This window comes from Lampris incognitus, chromosome 6 (assembly GCF_029633865.1).
Source record: "Lampris incognitus isolate fLamInc1 chromosome 6, fLamInc1.hap2, whole genome shotgun sequence".
Classification (NCBI taxonomy): Eukaryota; Metazoa; Chordata; class Actinopteri; order Lampriformes; family Lampridae; genus Lampris; species Lampris incognitus.
In genome coordinates, this window is record NC_079216.1 from 46,678,858 (window position 1) to 46,692,508 (window position 13,651).

Below are 13,651 nucleotides of genomic sequence, written 5' to 3' on the forward strand. Positions count from 1 at the left end.
ACCGCTCGGCTAAAGGGTCAGACCCCTTAGCTAGCGACTAACGTGTGTTATTAGTAGTTTACACATCTTTCCATTTATCCCGCCAGGTGTCAATTTCTGACTTTACAACTTCCAGATGCGGTGACACTTCATCAGGATACAGGTTGGAGAGCGCTTGAGCTGAGCTGTCGTTCAGCATGCTGACCTTAGATGGCAGTAAGGAGCAGAGGTTGGAGATCACGTTTCTGTGTTTGCTGAAGCGTTCCTTCGTCTGTGATGAATAAAAGTCAAGCATGACTATGAAAAGCTTTTGCCGGTAGTGATTTTCACAGGCCTTCAATGGATCCTCATTGCAGTCCATGCCTCTTCGTGGTCGAAATTCAACCCCATACTTGGCTGCTTGGGAAGAGAACAAAATCTGCCTGAACTCCATCTCAGAGTTAGCCCTCAACTCATCTACCTGCTTAATAACAGCATCAGCAGCTGAAACGCAACTCACCAAGTCACAATTTTCCTTCTGAAGGAAGGTGGACAGGTGGTAGGTTTTTGCAAGCATCTTCTCACTCACATTCATGGACAGCATGAATTCTGCATTGTCAATTGAATTAAAGAGCTGAGTGGCTTTGACAGATGTGTCGCCTATGAAGGTTTCACTGATTTTCTGCAGGCTGGATCGCACAGGGTCTAAAAGCTCGTTGAATGTAAATATTGCGTCGTGGCGTTCGACCCATCTCGTTTCACATAACTTCGTCAGTCGCGTTTTCTTGCAGTTGGGTAAAAGACGCTCCGTCTCGTGTCGCAGACTGCATGCAGACCGCAAAGCCCAATCATGGAAAAAAGTGCAGATTTCCGAGACAATTCCAAAGCAATTTCGTACCATTTGTACAGTGCAGCACTTTTTTAGGACCAAATTCAAACTGTGGCTGGCACAGTGCACATAAACTGCTTGCTTGTGCTTCTCTTTGATTTTAGCTTGGGCACCATTTAAACGGACACTCATGGCAGATGCGCCGTCGTATCCCTGGCCACGTAAAAACTGTAAATCAACGCCTGCATTTTAGACATAACACATTTATCAACTGACTTTCGATTGAATTGGCGATTGCCTCCCCGGTTAACTTCTCGATATCAACAAAGGACAAAAAACTCCTCTCTGATGCTATATTGGCTGTCATGCTGGTTCACGTATCTGACACAGACAGAAAGCTGCTCCCGCCCTGAAACATCTTTCATTTTATCTGCCAACACAGCGAAACACTGCGCGGAGTTTACTTTCTGCACCCGTTTGTTTGTTATCACATCTCCAATTATGCTGATTATTTCATTTTGTACATCAGGACTGCAGTAGCTAGCGTTTGCTGCACATTTACTCAAGTGTTGTAACAGTACTGTGTCGCCAGATGTAGCCCTAAACCTGAGTAAAGCCCCTGAAATTTCCGTCATTGTGAGTTGGCTCATTCAATGTCACTGGTCCTGAATCAATATCACCTCTCAGGGCGAGTTCTTGGCGACCGCAAAAAATCAACGTTGCAATGATGCTTTTGAGTTTTTCTCGGTTTTCTTGGACTCGCTTTTTTCTCTCAGAATCTAGCCTCAGTGAAATTGCATCCATTTTATTGTTGAGAACCATTTGGAAATTGTCCGCTTTCAAACATGCATCCTTGTGATATGCCTTTTGTGCATGGTCTTTGAACGTCTCTAAAGCATGTTTCCAGTCTGAGAAGTGGACATTAATTAGCTTGCCAGCTTTTCTGTGCCCTCCCTCGCCCACATGCTCGACTGCAAACGCAACACAGTGCTTACAAAAACAACCGTCGGACCTTGTTGAGTATACTAGCCAGCTACACTGGTCAATCCAATGACGTTGGAAACGTAGTTTACCCCCTAGTTTTGTAGGGAATGTTTGTCCGATATTGGCCGTCCAGTCCAGTAAGTATATTTCTCTTCTCTGTTTGTCTGATATTTTCCCACCAATATAATCCACAAAGTCGTGTGAAAACGTTTCCGAGGTAGAGGACGGCGGGTCTGCCAACTCTGGCTCCGTTTCCGAGGAGGGCAGTGGGTCTGCTAACACTTGCTCCGGAAAATCGGTAACGTTAGTGACCAGATCATTTGTAATGTTGAAACAAAAAAATCACTGATTTTACGAATATTAACTTTACTGCTCTTGCCTGATTTACAGGTAGCTTTCGGCGACTGCATTGCTTTTGAAAAGCAAACTATAGATCGACCACTTAGCTAGCATAACCAGTGGCAGGTTGCTTAGCTGACTCGTCAGACCCCTGAGCCAATCAAAAGCGTGTGATTTTATTTGTTTTACGAAACAGACCAATAAGATACATCATGTTTGGAAACAAATTAACTGACAGGTTTAACGCCTGTCAGTCACGATAGATACAGTGTATGAGTAGGCTAGAGGGGCGGTGACAAATAATCAAAACGATAACTAAATAATTATTGGTGCCATTTCAGACGGGCCGTGGGGTTTTGGGGGGGGGGGGTTCAGACACGAAAACCACCTACCTGATTAGAAGATTGTATTATATTGTAGCGAATTAGGGGGGACAGCCCGGGAACCGCCACAGCCGGGACGCGAACCCATGTCTCCCGCTCCGCAAGTGACAACGTTATACAGTCGACTAAAGGGTCCGGCCCGTTAAGCAAGGACCAACGTGTCTACTTATCCATGCACGTTACAATATTTATTAAAGTGTTTTCCTTTTTCTGTGGATTCTTAGGCCTTCGGCCCTGGCGGTTCACCACTACAGTGCCTGAGGACCTGAGAGAGGCCCCCACACTGAACACTTTTAAAATCAATTAAAAACCTTACTTTTCACAACAGCATATGGCTAAATTCTTGGTGTTGTATATTTTGATATTTGTATATTCTTCTCCAATTCCTGTATAATTGCACTAACACCTGTTGATGCGCATATTTATTTTCTACATTTAAAGATTGTATTGCCATTCTATGTAAAGCTCATTGTGTTACCAGTCATTGTCGTCGTGGTCATAGTAAAAGATGTACTTAATCAGAATGGAGCACAAAACTGGATATTAACAATAAGCACATATATAGTAGGATTCATTATCCAAATTGCTTATTCTGCTCTCAGGGTCAAATGGATGCTGGAAGCTTATCCCAGCAGTCACTGGGCAGCAGGCGGGGAGACACCTGAACCGGCCATCACAGGGCTGACACATTCACACCTAGAGACAATGTAGTATGGCCGATTCACCTGACCTATATGTCTTTGGACTGTGGGAGGAAACCCGAACCCCCGGAGGAAACCCATGCAGACACAGGGAGAACACGTAAACTCCACACAGAGAATAACCTGGGATGATCTCCAAGGTTGGACTACCCCGGGGCTCAAACTCAGGACCTTCTTGCTGCGAGGTGACCACACTAACCACTGTGCCACCGTGCCACCCTGGTATAGTAATATAGTAATTTAAACTCTTCATTTGTCATTAAATTAACCTTCCTGTTATTTTATGGTCAAACTGGACAGTTTTAATTTTTCAGTATTAATGAAAATGTATTCGCACAATTATTTTCCCATTTATTCCAGCTATTTATTCCCTCTTTGCTTGAGGCAAAAACGAAAAAAAAAATTGACTTATCAGTGACTTATTGTGAGCATATGCTCACATAACAAAGATGACAAGCGGATCATTTTTAGCAAGTTGTTAGAACTGAGGCCGAAAAAGCAGTTGAAGTGTAAAACATTAGACCAAATCTCAAATCTTGTTTGAAACTGCAGATTGTTTATCCGTCACACAATTTCACATATATATGTACTCATACAACCTTTAGCAAGCAAAATACTTCAATAGTTTATTGGATACCGAGTTGTATAGAGAACTCAGGAGCGTTGTCCTTGACAGTTAAAAGGGATAGATAGCGCTACATAAATGGAGGCACCGCTGGGATCTTTTTATGTGTTTAGCTGTATGTAAGACTAGTACATTTAAGTCCAAGTCATTAAATTAGTCATTAGTCAGTTACCTGAGCCAAGAAATTAGAATTGAGTCTTTATTAGTAAGTTTACATAGCGATACAAGACAACAAGCAAACATGGAGTTAGTTAGTGATCTAAAGAGCTGGTGCAGAGGTGAGGGCCTGCAAGAGGACCATGCCGTAATGGTTCTAGCACCTGAAGATACCGAAACTGCCAAAGTTGAAGAGGCCATGGAAACCATCAAGTGTTTGGGAAGAGTACGAGTTAGAGGAAGGAGGTTCAGTACGAAGCTAAGGAAGCTGATGGTGCTGTGTGAGTGTCGAGAGAGCGTCAGGTCAGAGACCGTCCCCCCTGAAGTGCTACCTATTGAAGGACAAGAGGCGTGGCCCATCGTCATGGTAGGGGAGCCGGAAGCTACAGTTGAAGACTTCAATAGTAAATTGAGAGCCTTACTGCGAGCTGAGGGGAAGACAGAAGAGGACCTGCAGGCTTTCGTCGCCACTACTCCACCCACAGCCGAGCCCCTATTAGCCACTGAAGCCCTCCTACGAATGGTCGGCGACCTACTCGATAAAACCTCCAAGCCTTCCTCAGACAGTGGTGGCTTCCGGCAACTACGGATCTTCTCAGGAAACCTACCCACTCCAGCTGGTGAAGAGCCATTTGATCACTGGCTAGAGCAAGCCCAACTCATTGTTGAAGAGAGTGACTGCAGTGGCAAGGAGAAAAGGTGACGGATCATGGAAAGCCTCAAAGGGCCAGCATTGGAGACAGTCAAAGTTGTGCGAGTGTCCGACCCCAACATGAGTCCTGCAATGTGCCTGGAAGCGCTGGAGCGCGCGTTCGGAACAGCAGAGTCAGGGGAAGATCTGTATTTCTCCTTCCGCTTACTACAGCAGAAACCCAGAGAGAAGCTGTCCGAGTTCCTGAGACGCCTGGAGAGTTCCCTCACCAAAGTAGTGCAGAAGGGTGGACTTCCAGCCGACCGGGTTGACCATGCCCATGTAGAGCAGCTACTTCGAGGCGGGATCGAGGCTGATCTGATGCTCATCCGGCTCAGACTGAGAGAAAGGACGGACAAGCCTCCCAACTTCGTGGATCTGCTCAGCGAAATCCACAGTGAGGAAGAGTATGAAGCCTCTCGGAGTAAACTGAACCCCTCAGTGCAGACTATCCACGCCAAACATGATGATAGCAAGCAGGACGAGATCCAGAACCTGAAAGCCGAGATCAAGGAGCTGAGGTCAATGTTCGCTACCATGTCAACAAAGGGCCCCTCTGTCGCTGAAGAGGTTAAAGTCGCCAGACCCAAACAGGAACACTGGCAGGACCCTGAAGTGTCAGCCCTAAAGAAGCAAGTCAAGCAGCTGCAGCATAAACTCTCACACCGACAAGTCAGTCCCCTAGAGAACAAAGCAGCAGTTATGACAGTGGAGACGACACGCCCTGTACGTCACAGGCCCCAAGGGCCTCGCAGTGGCTCTGATGAACACTTCTGTTACCGGTGTGGTGAAAGCAGCCATTTCACTGTTAAATGTCGAAATGCTGAGAACCAGAGCAAGGTGATTCAGAAGCTGATCCAGTCACGGAAGAGAGGCCAAGTCACGAGCCAGAAGCCTCCCAGTGATAGTTCTACTGGTAATGTGACTGTCATGTCCAAGAAAAGTGCTGTTGACGTACAGCGAGGCCCAAACCTGCCAACAGGCTTAATCGGAGCCCCATCCTTCGAGCCAGTGAAGGTGAACGGACATCTGTCTACTGCCCTACTAGACAGTGGCTCTCAGGTCACCATAATCTTCGAAGGCTGGTACAAGAAGTACATACCTGATGTACCCATCTACCCAGTAGACGGCCTAGACATCTGGGGTTTGAGTGAGTCCAGCTACCCCTACAGAGGATACGTTGTGGTGGAGATGGAATTCCCCCAGAAAGTCACTGGTGCCCCTGAGACGATCTCCGTGCTCGCCGTGATCTGCCCGACACCGAGAGGCCCAGAGCAAACACCAATCATTGTGGGGACCAACGCCAAGGCCAATCTACCTAAGCGTCTCGCACTTCTGTATGGAGAAACGGTGGGTGTGCACCTCGCCCAAACCATTGGAGTCAAGGGGATGGATGCTGGGACAAAGACCGGACCAAACCTCCCGCTACACGATACGGAAGATGGAGACGAGGGAGTGGGATATGTGAAGTGGCTAGGTCCAGGCTCGCTCATTCTACCGCCTGGGGCCAGCCGTGCGGCCAGCTGCAAAGTAGAGTTCACCCAGCCAGTGGAGAGAGATCCTGATGATGGATGACTCTCCTACCAAACCCCTCCCTGCCGGCGTGCTACTGACGTCAATAGTAGTGCCCAGCTATGCCGTTGACCCCAACCAGTTCACAGTCCTGCTGCGGAATGAGTCACTCAAAGAAGCCATCATACCTGCTGGAGCGGTACTGGGTCACGTGTATGCCACAGATGTCGTTACCTCCACCCACAAAAAAGAACCAAATTCAGTGGAGTGGGATGCCAGCGAGATTGACTTCGGTGACTCGCCACTACCTCAGGAGTGGAAGGAGCGACTCCGCACGAAGGTCACACAACGTGTGGATGTCTTCTCCCTACACGAATGGGATGTTGGCTTGGCCAAAGGCGTGGAGCACAGTATCAGGATGTCGGATGAGCGACCCTTCCGTGAGCGGTCCAGACGCCTCGCCCCAGCTGACATTGACGATGTGAGACGACATATGCAAGAGCTGATAGCGGCAGGCATTATCAAGGAGTCCCGAAGCCCCTACGCATCCCCCATAGTGATCGCGCGGAAGAAGAATGGGAAAGTGAGGATGTGCATCGACTACCGCACCTTGAACAGTCGAACCATTCCCGATCAGTACACAACCCCTCGCATTGACGACGCACTGGACTTTCCTGTCCAGAAGCCAGTGGTTCAGCGTACTGGATCTAAGAAGCGGATACTATCAAATCGCCATGAAGGAGGAAGACAAGGAGAAGACGGCGTTCATCTGCCCACTGGGGTTCTACCAATTCGAGAGAATGCCCCAGGGGATCACCGGAGCTCCAGCCACGTTCCAGCGGCTCATGGAGAAAGCCGTGGGTGACATGAATCTCCTGGAAGTGCTCGTCTACCTCGATGATTTGATAGTCTTCGGAAGGACTTTGGAGGAACATGAGGAGAGGCTCGTCAAAGTCCTCGACAGGCTGCAAGAGGCGGGGCTGAAGATCTCTCTGGACAAGTGTCAGTTTGGCCAGAGCAAAGTCAAGTACGTCGGGCACATCGTATCTGCTAACGGTGTCGCCACTGATCCAGCCAAGATCGAAACAGTCACCACCTGGCCCCAGCCTACTGACCTGAAGACTCTGCGATCCTTCCTCGGCTTCTGCGGATACTACAGACAGTTCATCGCCAACTACTCCTCCATCGTCAGGCCCCTGACCGAGCTGACAAAAGGATACGCCCCAAAACAGCACGGAAAGAGAGCTGCGAAGGACTCCAAGAAAGTCTACCTGAAGGAGTCTGAACCCTTCGGAGAGCGATGGGACCTGGCCTGCATTGCAGCATTCCACCAGATCATCAACTGTCTCACCCACGTGCCCGTCTTGGCATTTGCTGATCCCAACAAGCCCTATGTCCTTCATGTGGACGCCAGTCTAACGGGATTGGGAGCCGTCCTGTACCAGGAGTACCCAGAGGGGTTGAGGCCGGTGGCGTTTGCCAGCAGGAAGCTGTCCGCATCTGAGATGAACTATCCCATCCATCAACTGGAGTTCCTGTCCCTCAAATGGACAGTGGTGAACAAGTTCCATGATTACCTCTACGGAGCCAGATTCACAGTATGAACTGATAACAATCCCCTCACGTACGTACTCACTACAGCCAAGCTCAACGCCACAGGGCATCGGTGGCTCGCCGATCTGTCTACCTATGAGTTTGACATCCGCTACCGACCTGGGAAAAGCAACATCGACGCCGACCTGTTGTCGAGGCAAGAGAGGGGTGAAGAGAGGCAAAGAGACTGGGAGACCATCTCACAAGCTGGAGTGCAGTCAATCTGTCGACGAGTAAGCGTTCTGAGCTCCCCAAAGACACCTCCGAGATATGCCGAACAGCTAGGAGCTCGTCCTGAAAGTGTCCCTGAGCTCTACGCCTTCCCCATGCGCGTGGATGTGAGTGTGCTAGGACAGATGTCCAGGTCCGAGCTTAAAGCCGCACAGAAAGAGGATCCTGTGATAGGACTGACAATCCAAGCTCTGAAACACGGCCAATGGCCAGAGGATCTGGAAGCAAATCCAGATGTGAGCCAGATGAAAAGGGAGCTGGGAAGACTACAACTGAGAGACGGCCTACTCCATCGCATTAGCAAGAGCCCATCAGGAGAAGAGTCCTCTCAGCTGGTGCTGCCTGCCGTGTTCAGAGGTGTCGTGCTAAAGTCCTTACACGATGATATGGGACATCTAGGCATCGAGAGAACAACTGACCTGCTGAAGGCAAGATTCTACTGGCCGAGAATGGCAGGAGAGACAGAGCAGTATGTCAAAAACTGCGGGAAGTGTGTCTCACGGAAGAGTCCCTGTCAGAGAGCTGCGCCGCTCCACTAGATCCGGAGCAATGGTCCAATGGACTTAGTCTGTATAGACTTCCTCTCCGTGGAGCCAGACTCCAAGGGTATTGGCAATGTGCTAGTGGTCACTGATCACTTTACCCGCTATGCACAAGCCTACCCAACGAAGAACCAGAAGGCGCTCACAGTCGCAAAAGCTCTCAACGAGAAGTTCTTCATAAACTATGGTCTGCCAGCAAGGATCCACTCAGACCAAGGCCGAGACTTCGACAGCCAGACAATCAGAGAAATGCTGAAAGTGATGGGGATACGAAAGTCCAGGACCTCTCCCTACCACCCACAAGGAGATCCACAACCAGAACGGTTCAACCGTACCTTGCTGTCCATGCTAGGCACACTGAATCCAGAGAAGAGGAGGCGGTGGAGTGAGCAAGTGCCCCACGTTGTGCATGCCTACAATGCCAGTAGGTCTGATGCAACCGGCTACTCGCCATACTACTTACTATACGGGAGAGAGGCAAGGCTGGCCGTGGATGTGTGTTTCGGGACGTCTCCCGATGGCTATGATGTCGGTCACCACTCACGCTATGTGGCTAGACTCAAAGAAGATCTGCAGAAGGCATACCAACTGGCCTCTGCCACAGCCGACAAAACACACCAGAGGAACAAGATAGCCTATGACAGCAGGGTGGGATCACAAACCCTGGAACCCGACGACAGAGTGTTGGTGAAGAATCTCGGACTCAAAGGCAAGCACAAACTCCAAAGCCGATGGAAAGAGATTCCTCATGTGGTTGTGAGTCTGATGCCAAACTTACCTGTCTACAGAGTGAAGCAGGAGGATGGAAACGGAGGAATCAGAACATTGCACCGAGATCATCTCTTACCTATCGGGCAGCAAGTCAGAATGCAAAGAGAAGAGAGCGACCACAGACCACCACCAAAGCCAAAGACAAGAGCCGGCACAAGAAAGAAGCAACAAACCAAACAGTCTCAAACAGTCAGTACAGAAGAAGAGGATAGTGAAGAGGGCTCGACCGAGTCATCTATAGAGTCTGAGTACGAGAGACCGATCCCAAGACCCTACAGCACTTACCTGGAAGATGTCCTGAACAAGCGTAGAGCTGCACGGGAACAAGCAGTTATCCCTCAGGAGGAAGAGGAACCTCCTGGTGCTAGAACTGAAGAGAATAATGACGAAGACCCAAATGATGACAACAATGATGAAGACCAAAGTGAAGAAGAAGAAGAGAGGGAGAATGAATCTGAAGAAGAGTTAGCTCAAGAGTCTGAGTCTGACATAGATGAGGGCCAAGGTAGCAGCGTAGATGAGGAAGCTAGTCCCCAAAGACAACCAGTAGGTAGGCCGAAGAGGTTAGTAAAGCCAGTCGTAAGACTTACCTATGATGAGCCAGGAAAAGCCAGATACGCCTATAACTATAGTACACAGAGGTGTCACTATCAGGGTAGGAAAGAGTTAGTGAACCACACTTAGTTTATACCCTCAGATGTTCAGAGACCTTACTAGTTAGATTTAGGTGAATGAGGGCATTCACACGTTCAGTAGGGGGAGGGTGTAACCCTGTGGTTAAATTATAGGCCTTAGATATATTCCTACTACTACTTTCGGCTGCTCCCGTTAAGGGTCGCCACAGCGGATCATCCGTTTCCATTTCTTCCTGTCTTCTGCGTCTTCCTCTGTCACACCAGCCACCTGCATGTCTTCCCTCACCACATCCATAAACCTCCTCTTTGGCCTTCCTCTTCTCCTCTTCCCTGGCAGCTCCATATTCAGCATCCTTCTCCCAATATACTCAGCATCTCTCCTCCACACATGTCCAAGCCATCTCAATCTTGCCTCTCTTGCTTAGGCCTTAGATATATTATATTGCACTATTAGATAAGAGTTTGGCCTATGTTTGTTATTTTGTATACCTTTTGAATATGAATATATTATATTGTCGATATTGTTGTGAAAAACAGTTGTTTACCAATGTGAAATGCATTTACTTTTAGTGTTGAAACTTACCATTGTTGTGATTGGTTGGCTGTGGAGAGAATACCTTACCTTGAATGTGATTGGTTGAGAGGGCAGCGGAAAACGTCAGCACGAGCAGACTAGACTGGGAGAAAGTTGGTCACTCGTCCCCGGTGTGAGCAACGGAGCAGTTTGATGTCGAGTTGTTATATGCTATTTTGCGGGGAGAGAAATGTAATTGAAGTTTAGTGAACAGTGATGTGTGCGGGTGTCTGACCGAGACCCATCCCGGGAACTGTTTGTGTGGACTGGGGAGACAAACTGACTACTCGTCAGTCCCATATGTGGACCCAGCGACGTTACGGAGCGAGCTAGCCAGTCGGTGTTCGTTGCTAGCACAGCAAGACGGGCGAATGGACTGGATGCGGTAAGGGGCTCTCCCCACAGTGAGTCGGGCCGTCTTCTAGTTTAGCGAAGTAACTTTATCAGTTACAGTGCAGTGGTGTGTTCATGCGACCATTGAGGAACGCAGAAGGAGTCGTCTGTTGCCGTGTTGTGCTGCCGAGGCGAGCGCACGGTTCGACCGTGAGATGGTGCTAACGGCTAACTAGCCAGTTAGCTAGGATGGCTGCCGGCCTGACGTTCGCTGCTGCACTGAGACGAAGAGGAGCATTCATTGTGTGTACAAGCCGGATGTGCGGGCTTCCAAGGGGAGCAAAGAGGGCTGTTTAGGGTCCCAACGTACCCGATAAAGAAACAGGCCTGCAACTGGGGGTTGACTTTCTTTTATTTTATTGCCGGCTTAGTTATAGGGTTATTGAGCTGTATGCTAATGTGTTAGTCTGATTAATTTGTGTATATCTGAATGCAGATGCTTGTTAGCCATTGAGGCTTATCACTTTCATTCATTCTAATAATTATTACTCATAATACATTTGTATATACAATTCTATGTACCTGTGTGAGTGTGGATTATTCATGTGTGTTTATTCCTGTGGTGTCTAGGCTATGGTAAATGACATGTTGAGACAACCTTAAAGGGCTAGTCCACCGTTTTAATATAAGTTACTCGGTGACACATTGAGGTGTCTAGACCATGTTAGATTGCCTTAAAGGGGTCATATGCCATATTTGAGTGCCTTAAAGGGGTAGTCAACCTTTTTAGTTGGAGTTACCAGATGACACTGTAAGACATTTAGAACCTTTAGAACATACCTTATACACCTAAAAAGCGAAGTTACCATACTTCAATATTTTATTGGATACCGAGTTGTATAGAGAACTCAGGAGCGTTGCCCTTGACAGTTAAAAGGGATAGGTAGCGCTACATGTGCATGCGTGTGTATGGGTGTGATGTGTGAGTGTGCATGTGTATTCTTGTTCAGCTGTATTTGTGTGAGGATCAACACGAGTTTTTAAAGATGAGAGGGAGAATATATTTGTGAAATAAGGACATTTTGGTTGGTGGTCATTTCTTTAGGATTATATACAATTTGGGTTTAGGAAAAAGGTTAGAATTAGTATTGGGTTAAGGTTGGGGTAAGGGTTAAGGTTAGGCATGTAGTTGCGATCGTTAAAGGGCACCTATTTTAAACCTTATCTCTGTCTATCTGCGACAGGGATAGCACATGGAAAAAAAAACACCCGAAATTATTCCCGATCGTTTCTGCATCTCTGGGACAGCAGTGAAACTGTTTTTCTTCTAGCCACCAAGTGATGAATTGTGATGTAATTTGGCAGCCGGATAAACTAAAGCCTAGCGTGGCTTCTGATACTCTAATCTACTCAAAACATGCAGTTCCTCATTCTCTCGACCAAGCTATGTTTCCGATGGTGAAATGACATCCCACAACATTAGCGCAGATTATTTTTATGGACAATGTTGTTTGCATATGACGTCACAAACTACAAATGGAGGGTAGGACGTGATTTTCTACATAGGGAGCACTATCACAAACTTTCGAAATGCCCATGTTTGGCGTCATTAACTGAGAAACCACAAGGAGTTTTTATTGAGTACCAAAAGTTGTTGTTCGGGGGGGGGGGGGGGTGTGTGCAAGAAATTGACCGAAAACGCCGGAAAAAAAGGCTTGCGAACCGTCGTCGGAATCACGTGACTGCAAACTACAAACAGAGGGCTACGTGCAGCAATGCATTCTGGTACGTGTGGGTGCTGTGGGAGAGACTGAGCAGGAGAACATCGACTTCTCCATCAATATAGTAAACAGTGAGGACTTTATTGCTTCAATCGATTACATTATTCATCAGTAGCTACTGATTGCATAAACACAAGACCACTGGTGAAATGTCCCTTTAAAGCTAGAGTTAGGGGCTAGGGAATGAATCTAGTCAACGAGAGCCCTATAGATAAACAAATGCGTGCATGTGTGTCTGTCTGTCTTGATGGCTACAGATGCCAACAAATCATAATCGGCAGACATACAACATTTGCTTGTACTTTCTGAACTGATGAGGACTTTTCTTCTTACCAGGTTGCAGATGGTGGCAAGTACAGTCAAGTCAAATCAATTTTATTTGTATAGTGTAGAGCCGAAGTAACGGCGAAGACCGTAGGTTCACACTTTAGCCGTGTAGGCAACTTTCTTTAATCCACGGTAAATCAGCGAGACAAACAAAACCCACAGCTCGACTGAGCGGACGTGGCAAGAATAACCAGAAAACTGGCTGGACAACCATAACTTAACCCTGCGTTAACCTGCCAGGGCAACCATGACTTAACCCTTAGTTCCTGGGTTGAATTCTGTCCCCAATACGTGTCCACCACATGAGCCCCCCCAGAATTCGCCCTAGTAATCGAAGTCAGGCAGGCGCGGGTGGACGACAGGCCGTCTGCGGCGGCTCCGGATAACAGGGGCCGGAGTGTCTGTGGGAGGCATTGACGCGGGCCTGTGGAGGTCGGCCTGAGGAGCAGAAGAGGCAGCTCGGGCCTCCACGGGGGGAGGAGGCGGAGCCGGGGGACGACCGCGACGAGGAGGTTGGGCTAACTCCAACGGCTGCGTCAAGTCCAGGTGTGCGGGTTTAACTCGGTCCACTGAAACATGCTCGGCCGTGCCCCCAAAATCCACCACCAGGTGCTTAGTTCCCCGTTCCAGGACGCGGAAGGGGCCGTCATAAGGGGGTTGCAGAGGGGGGCGGTGTGCGTCGTGAC